This window comes from Plutella xylostella, chromosome 16, assembly GCF_932276165.1.
Source record: "Plutella xylostella chromosome 16, ilPluXylo3.1, whole genome shotgun sequence".
NCBI lineage: Eukaryota > Metazoa > Arthropoda > Insecta > Lepidoptera > Plutellidae > Plutella > Plutella xylostella.
In genome coordinates, this window is record NC_063996.1 from 792,913 (window position 1) to 814,983 (window position 22,071).

General features: G+C 36.5%; 1 protein-coding gene across 1 annotated transcript in view; it reads left to right on the top strand.

Annotated features, from left to right (window-relative positions):
- LOC119693859 (RNA-binding protein 12) overlaps positions 1-22,071 on the top strand; it is a 28,406-nt gene that overhangs the window by 1,732 nt on the left and 4,603 nt on the right. The gene's annotated exons all lie outside the window — the stretch shown is intronic.

Sequence of the window (22,071 nt, forward strand, 5' to 3'; positions counted from 1 at the left end):
TTTGTAGTGTTCATCTTAAATTTGCAGTGGTCGGTCATATGTCTGCATAAACTTTAACTTCGGTTATTATTTTAAATTTAAACATACCCGTGTGATATTTAAGAAATACCTATTTAGAATTGCGGGAATAGAACATACTTTTTAAATGTAAGACTATAATATTTAATGCTACGCATCGGAACAACTTTTGCGATGCAGATATTATTTTAATAATGTCTAAGTAGATTATTTCCCTGAAATTCATCTTTCTATGCTAAGTAGGGCAATTACGAAACTATTAACATAAAAAAAATCAACGATTAACCTCACAGTTCCATAGTCATCGTTTTCTTAAATACTCATAATAATAATTAGCTTAATGAAATCTGATGTTCGAATGTTAACAGCCGACTCTACCTTCGTCTCAAATTAATTAGCTAATTGCAAAAAATAATTTATTACATCGAGAGGAGGATTACTGATTTGGTTCTCTTCTCACATGCTACTGTTGCCTTGAAGTCGATATTTTACTCCGTTCGATCGAGTGGCGAGTAAACGCGAACTGCGAGGGAGAGTCACCAGGTCACCACCTAGCGGTACACGCGCTATTCATTTGCGTTAATTCTTCTCTGCTTGAATTGTTAAGATAAACCTACCTCAGGTGTCGCAATGAGAATGTCTCTTTATAAATCTATGTAAGATACTCTGATGACGTGTGTGTATTCTAATGAGAATACGACCCAAATTTAATTAAGCCCCACTTGCACAAACATATTAAATCTAGATTTAGTGTTAAATCTCGATTTAGTGTCAAATTTTATATGGATTGACGTTTCTTAAATCGAGATTTGACACTAAATCTAGATTCAAATGTTTGTGCAAGTGGCCCTAAGTAAACTTAATTGACTGCTAAGCTTTACGTCTTCTAATACTATTTTCGTTTTACCCATAGATAAAATAACACTACCTTTTAGTTTTACCTACTGGGTTGTCACATAAACTACATCATTATCATTACAACTACGTCATCACTTCATTACTTAAAATGGACGTAGTTACGCAGAAAGGACTCAACCCACACAAACCTAGTTCTGAGATATAGACGTTTTAAGTTCTAATCGGTATTCTTCAGCAATGAAAAGCATCTTATATGTGGAAATTATCTTAAATTATTCATATTTATTGTTATTTTACTATTGCAAATCATGGTGTAGCTGTAACGAATATTTATTGAGTTATTAATGAAAATATGCACTTGGATCCTTTCTCCTAAATTGCTTTTTCTATGCAAGCAGGGAAATTCAACGTTTCGCAGAAAGGATCCAACCAAATATTTATTTTTATAAAATATTTTTTTTAATAACAATATGGTTTTTAAAGTAAAATATTTATAATGTAGACACAAGACATTATTTTTTTACACAAAATAAAAATTATATATCAAAAGTAAACCTATTATTAAATATTTTATATTGAAATGTAATCGGAAACAACATTTCACATCTATATAAAAATCTAACCGAAACTGTATTCTCAAGCGCAAAACTCTGGATCAACTTAACCGATTTTGATATTTTTTTTACAAAATAGAAGCCTACGTTTTTAGTGAGTATCTACGACCCGTTTGTATCCCATAATTTTCAGGATAAAGCATTTTGACGGAAAGCAAACCTCATAGAAAAAAGTTGGGCATGAATAAAATTCTAACCGGAAATGTGTTCCCAAGCGCAAAACTCTGGATCAACTTAACCGATTTTGATATTTTTTTTTTACAAAAGAGAAGCCTACGTTTTTAGTGAGTATCTACGACCCGTTTGTATCCCATAATTTTCAGGATAAAGCATTTTGACGGAAAGCAAACCTCATAGAAAAAAGTTGGGCATGAATAAAATTCTAACCGGAAATGTGTTCCCAAGAGCAAAACTCTGGATCAACTTAACCGATTTTGATATATTTTTTTACGAAATGGAAGCCCACTTTTTTGTAAGTGTCTACGACCCGTATTTATCCCATAATTTTCAGGATAAAGCAATATAAGCAAACCTCAAAGGATAAACTTGGACATAAATAAAATTCTCTTTTACTCTAACTTCACTTCATCATCCTCGGTATATTGCAACTATCCTCCTTTTTATGCCTCCGACTTTATCACTTCGACTTTACTTTGGGGTTGGATATTAAAATTTATGTTAAGATGCAGAATAATTATAAATCTGATAATCATTAACCATCATCACGACCCGTCACATCTCCACTGCCGGGGCATGGGTCTCCTTCCAATGAAGGAAGGGGTTAGGCCTAGTCCACTACTCTGTCCCAGTGTGGGTTAGTGGACCCCAACACAAGCAAGCTTGTGCTGACAGAGTTGACGGGTAATTGGGCAACCTGACTGTCAGATGTTTTCAAGCCGCCCGAAGGTCTCTGACTAGGCTTAACGACTGCTATCGATTTTATTATAATCATAATGATTACGATTATGCTTCTTGACATACATCTAGATCTGGATATACAAGATGCTCCTGGTTTATTGAATCTGCATCCAACTCCTCAGATGCAGACTGGTTTAGATCTTTATAAACTTCGGCAATGTGGTCATACCATCTTACAAGTCGGTCTTCCATAGTAACAAGGAGATATCCTGGGGTTTGTTGCAAAGTTTATTTGATTCTTTCTATAGATCCTTCATGGCAGCCGCTGTTTGTTTTCTCCAAGATATAGAATCAGACTAACAGCATGGGTCCTTTTTTTAAATTACGTTTGATATTTTGTTCACAAAGAAAATACTCGTACGCAACTCGTGCTTCTTTAGTCTAGTTCGATGTTAAGTCTTCCTTGGACAGTTGATCATATGCCATGTTCCTTTAGACATCCATTCTTTATTTAAGTGTTCCTTGTGCCTTATTATTTCTTCGCAAATTTTAAAACATGTCTTTAATGCCAGTTATCTTTGATTGAGGCGCGTCGCACACACTTAGTAGGTTGATGGTATTTGTTGTGGATCTGGATACTAAGTTATCTTCTGACTTCTGGGTCCTGCAGCTTATTTACAGCGACATCTTTGGCAGATCTTGTGGCCTGCTTCTGAGCTCCCGCTATCGTCAAGCAGATTTTTTCAACGACTAAGTGGTGATCACTCTTGACTTTAGCAACCCTTCTTAAGTATTTCTAACATCTAGAAGTGAATGTCTTCATTTTCGAATAATCAAAATGTGGTCGATTTGGTTCCCGGTCCGACAGTTGTGTGAGAACCAATTCACCTTGTGACATTCCTTTGGAGTTACCACCACCGAAAATTAGCCATTAACAATCCTTAGGCATCGTCGCTTGCTTATCAAATCGGGCGTAACTTGTATGAATCTGATAGATGTTTGAGAGTCGAGCGACGCTGCTTATGGATTGTTAATTGCTAATGTGACTTGCCCACACTAACATACGGTGCCGATACATGGACGATGACCAACGAAACTGTGCACCGAATCAGAGTTCCACAAAGAGCTATAGAGCGAGCCATGTTAAGTATTTCACTTAGACGTATTCCCAACGTGGTGATCCGTCAAAAGAGGAAAGTGTTCAATGTCTGTATGCGGGTCGCCGAACTGAAATGGGAGTGGCAGGACACTTGGCTCGTGGGGGGATGGAAGGTGGAAAAATGCAATGACAGAATAGTGGCCAATAGACGGAACAAAAACAGTTTGAATCCTTTCTGCCATATAAAATTTGAACTGTTTTATTAAAAACTTTTATTCTATGAAACAACTCAGACAGTTTGAGTCCTTTCTGCTCTATACAAATTGACTTCTTTCAATCAATAAGTATTTCGCTAAAACGACTCAAGACGGTTTGAGTCCTTTCTGCTAAATACAAATTGTCTTTTTTCAATGAATAAGTATTTCTCTAAAACGACTCAGACGGGTTGAGTCCTTTCTGCTAAATACAAATTGTCTTTTTTTAATGAATACGTATTTCTCTAAAACGACTCAGAGCGTTTGAGTCTTTTATGCAAAACTAAATTTTTCATGGTTTCATAGGAAATGCGTTTCTGTAAAAGGACTCAAACAGTTTGAGTCCTTTATGTGAAACAAAAAAATGTGTGTTTCATACAATGTGGGTTGGTCCCCCACATCAAAAAAGTATGTTGTAGTTGGTTTTTTACTGTGTTTGTTTTCTTGACAGGTAGACCCTACATTAAATAGCATGTTCTAGTATATAACTCAATTTTGACCAAGTTGTGGATTGAGGCCTTTCTGCGTAACTACGTCCAAATATAATCGTGTTTGACTTGTCAGCGTTACATATTGTTAAAATATGTCTCTTCCTTGAGGTATTCCTGCCAACAAGGCGTCATCAATAACAAGACATTATAAATACTGTTGTTAAATAAAATTAAGTACTACTTGAAACCAGTAGGACTGTAAATAAAAAGTTGGTAAGTTCCGTTCTTATTGCGGTTCGTTGTCTCGTTTGCTATCAACCACCATTAGATCGAAAAGAGCGAACTTTTATGCCTAAAATCCGCGCACAACGACAGTCCATCGTATAGGAATTTGAGATGTTGGGCGCTTGGAGTAGTGAAATGAATAACGCGTCGTGTCTAACTGTAGTAAACTCTCTCTTTATTCAGTAAAATAGTAACATATTTATATGAAGATTCTGGAATGCGCTATGACGTAGACATGTCAATAAGGTCTAGTTTGGCTATCTATTAAATAGAAGGTATGTGACTTGTGACGTATGTTGTTTAGATATAGTATTACAAATATTTATGGAATGCATTGTACTACGTCACATGCTACACCACCCCCCTAATTTTGAGAAAAATATTGCAAATATTTTTTAAAATTACACAGACAATAAAAAATGCAATTACAACATACTTACTACTACTAAAGGTTACATAATTATTTAATAGTTAAGGATTACATGGGTTTGGATTACATAATAAAATATTCTAAAGATACATTTCGGTTAAATAAAAGTAAGTTCACTTAGTAAGTACAGTCATTTCAAATGATTACATGTTAATTTTTTTATAATTAACAAATTATTTTTTTTTTTTAATTTTGGTAAACGTAACATTTATCTAATCACATAATAGAGTACCTACTGCACTTGACCTTTGAATAGATTCCCGTCTCCAAATATGGATTATGATTTGATTTAACTTACAACAGGCAAGATGCAACTATGCAAGATGAAATATGATACGCTGGAATTTATTGATGATGCGAACAAATGTTTTTATTGTAACAATGATTTTGAATACAATTAAATTAATTCCAAGTTAAACAGATAATTTAAATTAAACATAGATAGATAGGTATCTAGTATTTATGCCAAATAAAGTACATTATTATTAAATATTAGAACCACATTGTTGACGACTTATTAAAAAAAATACAGTATTACATTAAAGGTTGTCATAACTTTTTCGTTATATTGATATTCTTCAGTATTTATGATTCACTCAGGTATTTTATATTTTTATGATGACTACACGTAGATATACTACGGCCACGTATATCTTTCATCATTGAACTTATAGTCAGTAATTGTGTTTTTATATTATTATAATTCATTGTAACGTCTTTTAACTTATATTATCGAGGTACTTTCCTCTCTTCACATAAACATATTGCAAGCATGCTTTATTTTATCATCATTTTCTTTATTGCGTTATATACCTACACTATTCCTTTATTTAGTGAAACAAAATATATCTGATTCCCTCACGAAGAAAGCTCGTTTCAGACATGATCTGGAATTAAGATTGACACACAAAAAAATCTGCGGTAAAGGCGAATAATGGCGTATTTTCTCTTAAAAATGTTATTTTTCATAATTAATCATGAAAATAAATGTCAATTCCGGTAAATTGTTCGATTTTTAAGTAGGTATCTATATTATTAAAATCACAATTTAGATACCCTTGAATCAATAGTAGTATTTTTCCTTGGCTCTATGAGATTTTTCTCTTGAGTTGAGCTTTTGTCATAATCGATAGCAAATAAGCATATTTGCATTTTTTTGTTATCACTAGAAATTTCTAGGCGCGGTAATTATTTAAGTATTTTTTTATTTCTATATTTGCATGTATCATATACACCATGCTTATTATGCGTGTACGTCTATACTATACTACGCTTATATTTATCGCGTCCATTGCGCGTTGTGCACCTTTGCACTATTATTTAATATTTCTTTACTTTCGTGGAAAATTTCTGCATTTCTACACAGTGGATGCTCGATCACACCATGATCAGAAAGAGAGTCCACCACTCTTTATTGAGTTATGCCTTCATCCTTGTATATATAATTCTTTAAATATTGATAAATAATCAATATACATATATTTTCTTGTCTATATTAGTGTAAATGTAAACGGTTTTTTAAGCCCCTCGTGATTATTAAATGCTATTAAATATTTTTGTTAATATATTTTGTGCCGTCGTTGTCGTCAACAATCGTTTCTAAAATATATCTAATTATTAAAATTAATACTTTAAATATAATAAATCTTTTAAGTAGAATAAAAAAAAACTAAAACCTACATTACATTAACGAACTATTTACTTAACTTTCGTCATATTAAGGATGACCCATGGCAAGTTTTCACTTCACTTTTTTACTTTACGCACTGCACTCATCACGTTACACTTTGACGATGACATCACTGCACTGCTCGCATACGTTGTCAATGCATCACGCTGATTCACATCAGCCATCAGACCAGTCTCCCTGCTCCGTCTGTCTCCAGCTCCATCACCAGCCGTCAGCTCCATTTTATTGTACTGCTCCAGACTCCAGGCGCCATCCAATTATGCTATTTATTTATATTAACTTTTATTTTTATTTTTCACGCACTCCAAAATTATTTTTTTTTAAAGGATTTTATTTTCATTTATTTATTCCGACACGTAACGCGTGTACTTTTACGTTCGAGTGCAACCGGCACTGCCGCGAAGAGGCAGGCCGGCTGTCGCGGTCGCCATGAGATGTTGGGCGCTTGGAGTAGTGAAATGAATAACGCGTCGTGTCTAACTGTAGTAAACTCTCTCTTTATTCAGTAAAATAGTAACATATTTATATGAAGATTCTGGAATGCGCTATGACGTAGACATGTCAATAAGGTCTAGTTTGGCTATCTATTAAATAGAAGGTATGTGACTTGTGACGTATGTTGTTTAGATATAGTATTACAAATATTTATGGAATGCATTGTACTACGTCACATGCTACAAATTGTTGCAGTGGCCCGAAATCAGGAGGATAAACTGAGAGAAGTTTATTTTTGGAACTGCTTCGAGAAATGATTTTATGCATGAGGGTCTATGAGAGAAACGATCTTTTTGGAGGTTGCAAAGGCTTGATTCACGTGATGTGAGACATTATTCCGTTACCTAGGCTAGCCAGACCTTTCATCCTTGTCATCCACAACATACTTAATTTTGAATTATTTATGTAAATTTATCTTCTTCGTACGCCACTCGCTATTCGCACACCCGTAGATTTTATAAAAGAACATGTATATCTATTCTAAGTAGGTATATATATGTCGCAGGCAACTGGTTTAATCTCCTGTTTGATTGAACCACTAGCCCGTTCATTGGATGGCGCTATTCAGTTGTATGACTAAAGGACAACTCGTCAAGTCGTTGATTGTAACGTTCGACGTCTTGACTGAACGTCATTCAGCGAAGTCGTTGAATGGGATATAGTATAGCAACTTTTTAATGTCTGGTTAGGGTGAACATCACCAGACAAGAGTCAACAAAAAGACTATGTTACAAAGCTCTTATCTCAAAAATTAACTAAACAATAACAATAAACGTTCCTTCATATTGTTGTTCATAATTATCCAGTTTCGCCACTTTTTTCCTTGAAACTATCCGCCCGCGGCGTAATAATAGGTAAATCCATGTTGGCACACTATTTTAACACCAATAACGCACTTTAAAGCTAATTTATTTGCAAAAAACTAACAATATAGGTGCTTTTTGTGTCAGCTGTTAGCTGTTAGACGCCATATTTGTTTTATTCACCACCTGACTGATTTTAAGTCAGCTAACTAGTTGGACGTTTTGTGACGCTTGTACAATCAACGTTCGGCCTAGTCATACAACTGAACAGCGCCATCCAATGAACGGGCTAGTGGTTCAATTAAACAGGAGATTAAACCAGTTGCCTGCGACATATATACCATAAACAACCGTTGCCGCGTTGTTTTCTAGACAATCTTACCAATCAACCTCAAATAATCCCAGTAGACCTACACAGCATCAATCTACGAGAAAAGTCTACAAGTACAAATGGATTTTATTCAGTTTGGTATTAATGCAGTACAAGTGGAACCTAAATGTACCTATTTATTTTAATTCTTATGATATGTTAAAACTTTATACCGACACTTATAACAACATACAGCTTAAAAGTATCTCACACATTATGGTTTAGGTAGGCTATCTAGAAGTATGAGGCTAAATCGGCACAGACTCATATACAATGAATACGCTCATCATGGATGGACCGGAAGTTACTACTTACATAATATATTAACTTATATATTTTTCGAAAGTTTTTGCTATAGCAATACATGTAGGTACGACGTTTAGCTATTACGAGCCCGTACAAGGACATAGCTGGACACGCTATGGTTTTACTGCTTCTGATAAAATAACCGTCTAAAATTGGATTTACTACAACCTACAATAGGTAACATACCCACTTAGTGATAGTGAACAACTATGTACCTGCATTACTATCGCTGAATGGAAACTCTGAGTACTATGACGACGTACACTGCAACTGAATGCCTGCATGCACTTACGGAGAATGTATTCAAGGAACCTCAATGCATCACGGCTCATCTATAGCAAAATTCTGTAAACCTGCAGTGGACTAGCAGCTAGTCTGCTCTGTCATAGCTTGGTGGATTATGATTCAGGACAAGGAGCTCAGATCAGAAGGTGCCATAAATACGATTAGCTAAACCCCTTAAAATCCATGATGTCAAACAAACCTATTAAAAAAACAAATCTTTAAAGGGCAAAGACATGAAAATCGAGAAGGAATGTTTAAGAACATAAAATGATAATAACCAAGCGAATGCCGATAATACAGCATATACTTAAATATAATGTAAGTTTTAAAACACCGACATATTAGCTGCCAACCTATTACTTAAATGCAAATGATAAAGATAACTCTGACTCGGAGACTTTCAGGAGCAACAGATCCTGCTTACTTTAGTTTGTATATGTATGCATGTAGGTAATACTTCTGGGCAAATATGATAATGTTCAAGTTGACGCATGCGTCACAGTAAAAGTCGTTAAGGACATCTTATTCTTGCCAAACACTAGGGGCCACTTGCACCAACATATTAAATCTATATTTAGTGTCAAATTTTATATGGATTGACGTTTCTTAAATCGAGACTTGACACTAAATCTAGATTTAAGTGTTTGTGCAAGTGGCCCTAAATCGTGTCTATAGTTTATCTCCGTGCTGAAATGCTTACCTAGTCAGATCAAGTTGCTCACTACCATACCATGCTGCGCCGGACGTAGGTACATAAAATATTGTTGATACATCACTTGGTGAGGCTGCTTTAGTGGTATTCTTAAATACCGTAATTTTCTACATGATCAAAATAGGGTTAGCATACTACATAATTATTATTCCTGATAAACTTTTCAACAAGTCAGTCCATGTACTATTGAACAAAAAAGTGAGGTGCCATTTTTAAAACAAATCCTTTGCAATCCCAAATTTCCCTTTGCCTGTCTATTTAACCAACCCGAGTATTTTAAATTTCATCCTTCAGTACATGGCATGGATATGAATAAGAAATTACATGTGGCAGAACCTATGCCTATTTTAAAATTTAAAACTGAAAAAGAAACTGTTGTACTGGGTATCCAAATCCAGCTCGGTGAAATAAACGAGGAAAATATTCCTATACACATAAAAAAGTTACCATACCAACTAAAACCATTGAAAATATAACAAAGAAATACTTAACTTACCTATAGCTATAGTATGACGTTATTCAAATTAGATGGAATAGTATGCGCGACTTATCACGTGGGTATAAATTGTATTAGTGGAATGCGGCTGGCACCCTCGTGAGTCACCTTTGACTTCCCTTTATTTCGAGATTACAGTAGTACACAACAAATTTTAATGGAAAAACAATGACAATAGACCTAAAATTGTACCTTGAGGAACGCCTTGCAGATCATCAGTCCGCGACCGTCACAACCGCCGGTGCTACGTCAGGAGGAGGTAATTTTTACAGGAACTCGCCTGTACACAACCGCTAAAGTCGTATATTTTTTTCCTAAAAGTTTTTTTTTTTGTTATAAGTTTTCTGTCTGAAGCCTATCAGTCTTTTTTACTATTATTTTGTTAGTTCTTCTGGTAGGCTTACTGCACTAATTTAGTTTACGCAGAATATCCTATTCTAGCTAGGCTTTTGATCAAGGGAATACGGTTCGCTCATTATGAAAGTTGTGAACCTTATCGTTGGCAAATGATTTTTTAAGAAAACAACAGCTGAATAGGATACATCCTGGATAGGACATGTGCATTGTCTCATACAAATACTAATTATGGTATAAATGCTTTATAAAATACCTGTTTTCTTAAAAAAACATCATTCGCTAAAGTCTAAATGCTTCGTTCGGTTTATTCATAGTTATTTATGCCAAAACTTTTCCACATAGAAATTTACGCCCATAAGGTATAAACCCTTCTCTAACTAAACTGAAATATCTAGGTATCTTAGTGAATGCTGCTCTTCATACTTCAAAGCATCAGATTTGATGAGGACCATGGGTGATGTAATAAAAAACTGGCATTAATAGAAACTGAATAAAATCGCATTTCATGATGGAGTATCAATCGCGATGTATATGTTCTACTACTACTTATATCTACGCGATATCTATGTACTACTCTGATACTATAAAAATAAATAGTATTTAAGAATTTTATCGTACTTTCAATAACAACATCATGTCTTCAATAGGTAGTAAGGAATACTTAATAATTTTATCATTTTCTGGATGGAGGTATAGCATAATACGTGAGTTATTTCACCCATTTGACTCCCTTCCCTTACCAATAGGATAAACACATAGATACTTGATTATTATATTAAGATTGTAGGAATAAATCTAAGAGCTTACTCTATTGACTGCGATATAGCCCTGCAGCACAGTCGTTGATACCTATGGACACGAACGCTATTATAATATTATTTCTTTGTCTATATATTTACTTTATTCTATTCTATTCTGAGGATGGGGTGAAGCTCCTATACGTGGCTGTCTCGAGTGGAACCTTTGTACAAGTGCCCCTAATTTCAGCTCAGCCAGCCTAGCTCCCGTGTAAATTGGAGCAGCAAGCCTGGATGTTGCAAAAGCTGATATAGTCGCTCTGTAGGTCCAATAATTATTTATTTACTTGTAAATAGTATTATGTTTAACTGGGATGCAGTGTAACTTCTGGCTCTCCATATAAAATTAAGTGTCATCATCATCAATCCATAATAAATCATCCACTGCTGGATGCTGTCCGATTAGTAGATAGTTTAACCGATTCATCGTGAAAAACAGTTTGTTCTGTAGGATCACGTTCCCATTTCCATTTTCCAACTTTAAAAAAAATGTTAGGTAACTATATAGGTACTTAGGGCGTCTTGCACAACTCTCTCTCTCTCTCCAAAAATAAAATTAAATAGTTTGTCTACATTATACTGTCAGAGCAAGAGGTCATACATTTAATTTTGTTTAACTTTGTTGTGCAAGACACCCTTAGATAGTAGGTAGGTATGTTTATTAAGTGCAGTTAGATTTTTAGGTACTTATATATATTTTCTGTCTTGACTCTGCAATCTTATGTTTCTGAGCATTTCCATCACAGATGTCCTGATGTGGTAAGTGTTGTTGGCCAAATATGTAGAGAACTTCAGGGCTTCTTTCCACCTTTGTCCCGACAAATGCTTTTTTTAATTTTATTATTGAACTGTTACGATCTTATTGCAATCACACTTCTGGGAGGTTTGAGGATTTTGTGAGGAGTAGTAGTGCGGCCTTTATCTGTGCTCTCAGTCCTGGGCCCTTACCGTTAGGGGGGAAACTTACATGCGTTTCTTTGTTGTGAAAATACGTCTTGTCCATTAGTTATGAACTTTTCACGCATAGAACAAAGTAGAAAAAAGTCTTACACTTCACTAGGTACAAACTGCTGGTCCTTGTCTTGGAGGATCCTGATTCGTGGACCGTTCCTCACAATTAGCGATGGTGTATATTGAATGGCAAGTATTAAGATCTTCTTTGCCGGGCCTCACGCTCTCAATACGCTGGTAACTAATTACACTGGTGTAAACTTACCTACACCGCCTAAACAATCGGTTGTTCTTGTCGTTGCCTGAAAAAAAATCTTATAATAAAGGGGAAAAATACAAACCCACCGCGAGCCGAACCATTCCGTGGACAAATCCGTCATCGTCCACACACTACACGAGCCCCGAGTTGCAGTTTAGTCGATTGTGAACTTTATTTTGAGCCTTGCACAAGGCACATCACTTATTTGTCACGCGGCGCTCCGCGTACCCAGTCGGCGAGCGCCGCGCCGAGCGGCAAGCCGCACTCACCAACGCCAGCGACAAATCCGCGGATTGGTGCGCCCGTGAATGGGAGCCTAAAGCACCCCATTCACTTCACGCACCACACCCGAGCCCCGAGCCGTACCATTCCGTGGACAAATCCGTCATCACCCACACATTACACGAACCCCGAGTTGCACTCCAGTCGATTGTCAACTTTATTGAGATTGCACAAGGCACATAACCTATTTCTCTCGTGGCGCTCGCGAATCCAGACGGCGAGCGCCGCGCCGTACCGCGAGCCGCACCCACCTACCTATTCACATGCTGATTTGTCCGCGGACTTGTCGCCAGCGACAAATTCGCGGACTGGTGCGCCCGTGAATAGCCTTGCGAGATTGCGCATGTCCATGACCCATGACATAGGTAGGTAGGAGGCCGCTTCTTGTTTGAAAAGTAAAGGAGAATGACCACTAACCAAATCTATTAAAATTAATTGATGAATGTACTCAAAATAAGGGATTAATATTTTTTTAAATCGAAGCCGTTCCCGAAATATAAGGTCTCAATAGAGTGTTATTTAAAAAACTTTTTTCGTTTTAATAAGATTTTCATGCATAAAAAAGTATTTAATCGTCTAAACCACTAGTTCGGCAACATGTAGCGCATTACAAGAGTGTTATAGGTAATTATTTTATTAATTTGTTCAAATACCTTAGATTAGATCAAAACTATTTTTACTCACAGAAACATGATTCTACTAAGTAGGTACCTACTAATAAAATGAACTCTTCTGAATTCTTTCACCGATAGAAAGCTTCCGTTATCCCGAAGTTACATAGGATACTTTTTATCCAGGAATTTCCACCGAAAATGTTTCAAAGACTATGCAATGCTAAAAAAACTCTAGTATACTACCTACTGTAAATAAAATAATGTTAAGCACCCATATCGTCGTTCTCTCATGCGAACATTAATACCAAGATAGGTACACAAGGACTACACATCAATGGCCTGAGTAAAGGCGCCATACTTTGGACCAAACCCACAGAGCTTTGTGTCCAAACCAAACGTCAATGCCCACATTGCAGCACTATCCGGAATCATTTGAAGAGTAGGTACAGACATTGAATGAGATGAATGCCGGGGAGAAAATGTTAACCATCATGCAGTTGGATGCGCCTTGTAAAGTTAGACTCCTTGTCAAACTAGTTTCTGCCTAGTCAAATAAAGGTAGTCGCTGCCCGAGGTAGACAAATTCTTGCACAACTGCATTGCATCACCGACAACCACGGATCCCGTTTTATTTAAGCATTGCATGAAAAGCACTCAAGTTGGGAAGCAGGAGATAAAGTCTACCCTAGAGACATTAGAGATATATGCGGAGTTAGCGCCAACACGTGAAGAGACACATGCAGAAAAGCTGGGTTGATTTGGGCAACCATTATTCTTTGTATTTAATTTCTTACACTTATGTGTTATTACCTAAGTTAGGGCTACCAGTTAAAAAAACTTGGTTATTGTACCCGTTTCAAAGCTAGCGTTGTCGGACTCTACACGCCTTTACCTTGACAAACTCACAATATTGCTAGTTTCATTCACTCAAACACTTGTGACGGCTTGTATAGTTAAGTTATACTTAAACATTAGTTATTTATTTCTATGGTTTACAAGGTATATGGTATAGGGTTACATAAGTGATGAAGACTGAAGGCCTAGCACGGGGCGCAACCCGTGACAAAAGATATGTTGTGTGTCGCGCTCACTCACATCACGCGGCTTCGAGAGCTAATGCGACGGAATTTTTTTATCATCTTGACGTGCGCATCTTGCGCCCCGTGCTAGGCCTCCTGTAAACAATTTAAGATAGTGTCTGTCTTGCCTGCCGAAGCTGAAATCAACGTGAGTTATTTCAAAATTGAGAATTTGACTGGGTACCAAATTTTATCTCTTCTTAACTCCCTCTCACCTTACATTAATCTGCAGAGTTCAGTTTATCGTCCTATATTCTATCCTTTGTCGTTATGACCCTCAATATCAGTAACTACTAAACTACTGGTTTCTATGATATTCGTAATGGTGGCTAAGTGACAACCGTCTATGACACAGTAATGGCGTTTTCGACACATCGCGTCGTCTGCTGCACTGCAAACTCATGTGGTCCGCACTCCGCACCCAATTTACACACACATGGTCGCCATAACTTGCACTACATCGCACGTGTATGCAAGGGCGTACCCAGGATTTCAGCTAGGGAGGGGCAGCTTATACATATACTTGTTTTCATTTTGCGCAGAGTAGGTACCTAACTATGTAACACGTTTTTAATTCCCACTTGGCAGGAAAATTTACGTTTATTTAATCTTCTAGCCTAGCCTTTTCAAACCTGAGTGCTACGAATGTGCGCTTGATTTTGTAAAAAAATATTATATTAATTAACGAAACTATAAAGGCAGCGGCGGTTCGCGCCCGCGACAGAGACAGGAGACCGCGACCACGACACATAAAATGTATGAAGCGAGACCGAGAGGTAGAGTAAAACCGGCTAAGAGCGTGTCGGACACGCACATAAAAGGGTTCTGTAGCCATAAGATGACCATTGTTAGGGCAACTGCACGTCATAACATAAGTTGGTCGAGTTGTATAAAAAAAAAATACAACTCGACTAACTTATGTTATGATGTTATCTCTTATTAATAAGAGACAGACAGACGGACAGACATGACGAAACTATGGACAGACATACCTAAGGGTTCCTAGTAGACTTGGTAACCCTAAAAATTGGCTTGGTTACATTAAAAGCTAGCTTTTGTTGTGTAGGTTTTCTAGCCGCAAAAATAACTTGAAATATAATTCCGTATAAGTACGGTTCTTCGGCAGACATGACCGGCCCACTGCCACTTCAGCTTGCAAGGATTTTGATTTGTGGACAGGATTTAAGAGCTATTACAGTGCCTTAGTTCTGTGACGAATAACCTGAGGAACCCCGAGCATTCTACCATAGCTCGCTGAGCGCCTAACTTTAAAGTCTTTAAACCGGTTGTCCACTCCAACCTTCGATCACTCCAACCGTCAGATTCATCAGTGTCCAAGTCCAAGTGCCTGCATCATACGTCATCATTAGCTGAACGGTGAACGCACTAGTTGAGGACCTTTGTCTTAAAATTTTCAGTAATGGAGGAGATGATAATAATATGTTACCGCTGAAGTCAATGCAACCTAAGGGGCCGTCTCCACAGGCGAGGAAATTGCGACAATAGGTACTATATCGGCGTGTATTTCTACTTATATTATAAAGGTGTCTCCACACGGCGATATTATCATGGTCCCGTCGCATAACAAAAAGCTATTGAACACTGAGGGCCTACTGTACTCGTAGGTTTTCTAAACCAATTGGTACCGCAGATTTGTATGGCGCGGGATTGAGGAAAATCGCCACCACTAGTTACTAGGCTAGGCCCGTGTCACTGTGAATATTGCGTAGAATGAGCGCAAAACTAGAAAACTGTTAACACTCAGCATACGCACTAAACCGATGCGCTGCTAACTCTATCACTTGAAAACTGTTTGACTGCTGGAATCACAGCCTAAGCTTAACCGTTGGGTGGGTCTAGTAGGCGTGTGTCCACTCGAGCAATGAAAACGAAATGCGAATATTGGTTGGTGCAGCGTTGTGCCGCTAGGTGGCGACTCGTCTGCTTCGTACTACTTATATAGGTACTTAATTCGCGAGGCCCTCTGATGAGTAAGTAGGTATACCTAGTTAAGTTGTACTTACCGAATTAATTCCCAATTTGCCATCATGCGTGCATTATGTAACTATGTGAAAACTTTCATAAGTCAGGAAAGCAAACCTCTGCGCTATCGGGATGTTCAGGAGAGGGTCGATTGAGACCTGTCGTCTGCGTCGTATCGTAACTATGGTTGAGAGCCCTTATGTGCTTTTACTGGCTTTTACCTAAGTATCTAAATACACTTATTTATTTATTTATTTATTGATTAGGTTTTTCAACAGACACACACTTTACATTTATAAAAAGAAAACATCACAATACATGCCACAGTGGGCATCCAATTACAGAAAAACACAACATTTACAACACAATCGAGCAAAACTTATGCACTAATGGACAACATTTCATTTTCTTTACCCTATATTTTTATTAGCTATTCGGAAAGGTTATAAAAAATGAGAGGACCCGTATTTTTTTATTTTGTATATACATGAATTTTTGCATGTTATTTTTAACTTTAAAGTTAATTATTTTAAAACCGGAAGTGAAATCACATATTAGGCTCAATTTTTATTTTTGTCTATTGCCTTAGTCTCGAAAAAAAACATAAATGACACTGACAAGTGACATTTAAACTTTGTTTACATGCCAACCAACAAATGGGTCATTTTCAAATGACATTGATATTTCTGATGATACAAAGTAGGTACTTATCATGTAAAAAAATAAGCAGAAGCATTTTTCAGCTATGTAGGTGGTGGCACGCTCTGGGACATATTAAATAGAGGTCATCTCTTAATAAGTACTAACCATTTTTTATGATAAATTACAAAAATAGTCAGAAAGTGTCAGAAAAGAATTAATGAAAATGACCCAAATAAACAACAACGTCACGATAAAACGTCAACGTCAATCAAAAATGAAAGTGACAGTTACTTTGTTTTTAAATCTATAGGCTTTGATCATCAAAATGCATCGCACCTGATGCATGACGTCATCAGCACTTTTTTACTATTTTATGATTTTCTCGAAAATGATATATCCAAAAAATACAAAAACATTTTTTTTGTGGTTTTGAGAGCTAAATCTCGAAATGGTTTTCGATTTATAGAAGCTTTAGTTTTTTGAAATGTTGTCCATAGTCGGCATATAACTTAATATCTTAAACTTATACAAGTTAAAACTAAACATTTTACAAAAACAAATTTTACATGAATTTTTTATGAATTAAGTACTTAATAAAAGATTTTTTTTGAATTTTTCTAAACGACATGAAAACAGATCAAATTTTTGCGGGTCTTTTACAAAAAGTTCGTTATGCTGTCTACATATTCTGTTTAAAATTGAGAATTTTCCAACATTAGTTTTTGCAGCACGAATATAAAATGGACGATAGTTTGCAATGCGAGCACCACGACGCGGAACAACTATGTTAAGTTTAGATAGCAGAAGAGGACACATAACTTTGTTGTTGAAAATTTTGTAGAGGAATATCTGATCAGCGTTTCGACGTCTATCTTCTAGCGAAAGTAAATTAAAATAACGTAATCGTTCATAGTAATGCGCCAGACTACGACGTTTGCCTTGATGTCCACTCAGATAGTACAGAAAACGTCTTTGTACTCGTTCGATTCTTTCTATATGGCAATTATAGTGAGGGTTCCAAATGGTAGAACAGTATTCTAGAGAACTACGGACCAATGCACAATAAGCTATTTTAATAGTATTTTCATTTCTGAACTCACGGCAATTTCGCCATATGAAACCTAACATAGCGAGGCTTTTTTTAACTATATTATTTGTATGGACATTGAAGGTTAAGCGATCATCAATAGTAACCCCCAGGTCTTTTATTTCTGTAACTTTATCGAGTGTTTTCCCGTCTAGTCCATAAGAAGCTAAAATTGGTGTTTTTTTTTTTGTAAAGGATATATATTTACATTTTTTTGTGTTCAGAGGTAATTTGTTCACGATACTCCATTGTAAAACCTGTGAAAGATCCTTCTGCAAAAGTATTACATCACTGGAGCTTCTAATGGGCCTATATAATTTAAGGTCATCTGCAAAAAATGAATAGTGGGAGCTTTGAATAATGTCAGCAAGATCATTTATAAAGACCAAAAATAGCTTTGGACCGAGATTTGAACCCTGTGGAACGCCAGACGGAGCCGCAAATGGAGAGGACTCATATCCAGCAACTACAACTTTTTGACTTCTATTTGTGAGGTATGAATTAAACCATTTCAATAGTTTGCCATGGACTCCGATACAGCTGAGTTTGTTAAGCAGGATTTTATGGTTTACCCGATCGAAGGCTTTACTTATATCAGTGTAAATGGCGTCAACTTGCAATCCCTGATCTATGTATTCCTGGAGGTCTGATATATAACATGCTAAGTTTGTATTTGTTGACTTATTTTTGAGGAAGCCATGCTGATTAATATTTATTATAGGGTCAAGCATTTGTGTAAAAGTGGGACTTACGACTGCTTCAAATACTCTTTCCATAATACTAAGCAGTGATATCGGCCTATAGTCCTCAATATCGGTAGCGTTGCCACCTTTTGGAATTGGTATCACATTCGCTAGTTTCCATTTATCGGGGAAGATGGCAGTATCGATAGATTTTACAAAGATCATATAAAGGGGCAGCACAAGTGCTTTTACAGTTTTTTTAATAAAAATAGCTGGTAGACCGTCTGGTCCAGGACCCTGATTAATATCCAGCTTGAAAATAGCCCGTTCAATATTTTGAGGAGTTATTTCTATGGTTGACAAATAATCACACGCTAAATAAGTCGGAGGAATTGGGTCGAAGTTGCCGTTGTCATCATCCGCATAGACTGAAGCAAAATACTCGGCGAAACCGTTACAAATAGCTTGAGGGGACGAAAGTTTGTCTTTATTTAGATACATTGTACTTGGGATAGCTTCAATAGTTTTTCGTTTGTTTTTAAGAAAAGACCAGAAAGCCTTAATATTATGGGAGCATATACTGTCTTCAATGGATTTAAGATATATATTGTAGCATATTTTTATATTTTTATGACATAAAATACGAAGTTCACTATAATATAAATAATCTAATGGATTTTTATGTTTTTTGTATCTAGCATGTAGTTTATATTTTTCTTTTATAAGTTTTTTTAAGTTGCAGTTGTACCACACCGGATATTTATGATTAAGTTTTTTTTTCCTCGGAACATGTTTATCTATCAAATTATTTAAAATAGCATAAAACTTATCCAGCATTACATTGACATCTTCATCATGTCCAATTGCGTTTTTCCAATTCACAGCATTCAGATCTATATTGAGAAGAGTGTAGTTAGCCTTCCTAAAGTCATAACGAGGCACGTCGAGTTTTTTTAAATAGGACAATGTTCCAATTTCTAGTTCAATAAGCAACGGAGGGTGATAGGTATCTACTTTAGAGAGCGGTTCGGCCTCGGTAACTTTGGTGTTATCAATTGAGCTTAATACTAAGTCTAGTATTTTTTTATCTCTATTGTAGACTAAATTATATTGATGAATGCCATGTAAAGCTATGAAGTCGTATAACAGTCGATAATAGTTATTTTGAGGGGAGAGCTCAGAAGGCTTCAGCCTACCACCCCTATTCGAATGTGTCCATACTATATCACCAAGATTAAAATCGCCTACTATTAATGTATCTTGTTTATCATCACATATAATAGTGTTAAGTGCGTTTGTCAGTCCGTTTAATTGATTGTCTAGCTTAAGCGGGCTGCAAGGCGAAGGAATGTATACAGCGCAAATATTTAAATTATTTTGTACATTATTACATCGATACGGAATAGTCACCCAAAGATCCTCACCTAAGCTTTCTAAACTTAACCGTCTATACGATTCAAGATGTTTACGGACTCCAATCAACACACCACCCCCGTCTACTTTACTTGTACTATTGAAACAACGATCCCTGCGGTAAATTACAAAACGATCGTCCAAAACTTCGCTACTCATAATACCATTATTTAACCAAGTTTCCGTTAGTACAACTAGATCATAGTCGCATAACAAACTCTGTAAGTACAAATTATTCAGTTTACCTCGTATACTTCTACAATTTTGATAGTATATTTTAATTTCCTTGAATATTAGCTACAATGAAAAAAGAACACGTTTATTACAATATTACTGAAAACAATATTACAGTCCTGAAAGAGTATCGCTATCCTTAATCCATGTACTGGGAGATGAGTCATCTTTCCTTATCAACACACGACCATTTCGGATCCATAGGTATTTATATCCCTTATCTCTTTTTATCTTCCTAGCTTCCGCATGTAGGGATCTGTTGTAGGGCGAGAGGTGTTCAGAGACGTACACAGGTGATTTATCTCCTCCTATACCAAGGTGGGCTGTGTTGAGCTTCTCCTCTTTGGGTTTATTCTTGTTAAATGTCAATACCGCAGCCAGTAGACAGTCCCGGAGTCGAGGAGTAGACAGCTTGAGTATTGTAGCTCTTGGCCTAGATGATTGGTTGTCTTTCTTTGCTACTCTTGTGCATTGCTGGATATCTTTTTCTTCTAAAGGGCACGAGACAATTTTCGCTAGCTGCTGGACCGTGTTTACTAGATTTTCCTGTTTGTGCTCAGGTAAACACTGTATTTCAATATTGCAATCTCGCGAGTACTGTTCCATTTGTTGTACCTTCAATTTCAATTCCTTTACATCATTTAGTATTCTACTGTTTTCTGCTTGCAAAGAGCTGGATAAAGAGCGTAATGACGTCAGCTCCTCATACATAATGTCATATTTTTCAGACATAAAATCAACGGCCTGTTTTAAATCAGGCAAAATGTGCATTTCTTTACGTAAACTCTCAATTTCCATTTTAATACCTAGCTGTGACTTTTGTAGCATGCCATCTAATCTATTCATCAGACGATTTTCGAACTCTTGCAGCGAATTATTTAGTTCCGTAGAGCTATGATAAGAAGGTGACACGGTAGTATCCACATTTGTCTCTTTTACAGGCGTATCATCGGTCTTTGGTAACGGAACTTTGCAATCGGGGCATTTCCAGGACGCTTTGTTCCTAGCTGACAACTTATTATAGTTGCTCTTAATCATTCCGACGCATTCATAATGATAAGTTTGTGTGCATTGTGCGCACGATAGCTTATCGGTTACACTAATCAGTTGCTTACATTCAAAGCATTTGCTCATTTTAGCGGCAAATTTAATCTATCACTATATTCACAGCTGATATACCTATACCTACACTCTTGATTATGACTTATGCTTGTAATTGTAGATAAGTACTTAGTATTTCTGCAACACCCTGTATATGGCTTTAAAAAACCTGAATACGCTATTCAGAGTTAGGGAAAAATCTTGAGTAAGTTGGTTAGGTAGGCATCATAGAAACAAAAGCTCGTTAACGCCCTTACTCAAAGGTTAGGGTGTAGGTCTTTCACAAACGCGAACTGTTCATTATTTTGACAGAAAACCTTTTTTGTTTATCATAACGATCATGTTGATGTTATCCAATGTTACATATCGTTATACTGCCCCTCACAGATATAGCACTTCATTTCTATCTTAAAAAGTCGAGTTCTAACAATACTTTGAGGCCATTCGACATAAGTACCTATATGCCTGAGATGAGATAACGTGGATATGACTGGCCAATACAATGGTCTCTAGAATCTAGAAGTTGAAGAGAGATTGCTGGCATATACAGGTTAAAGGGAGATTGCTGGCAGGTGTGAGAGTGTT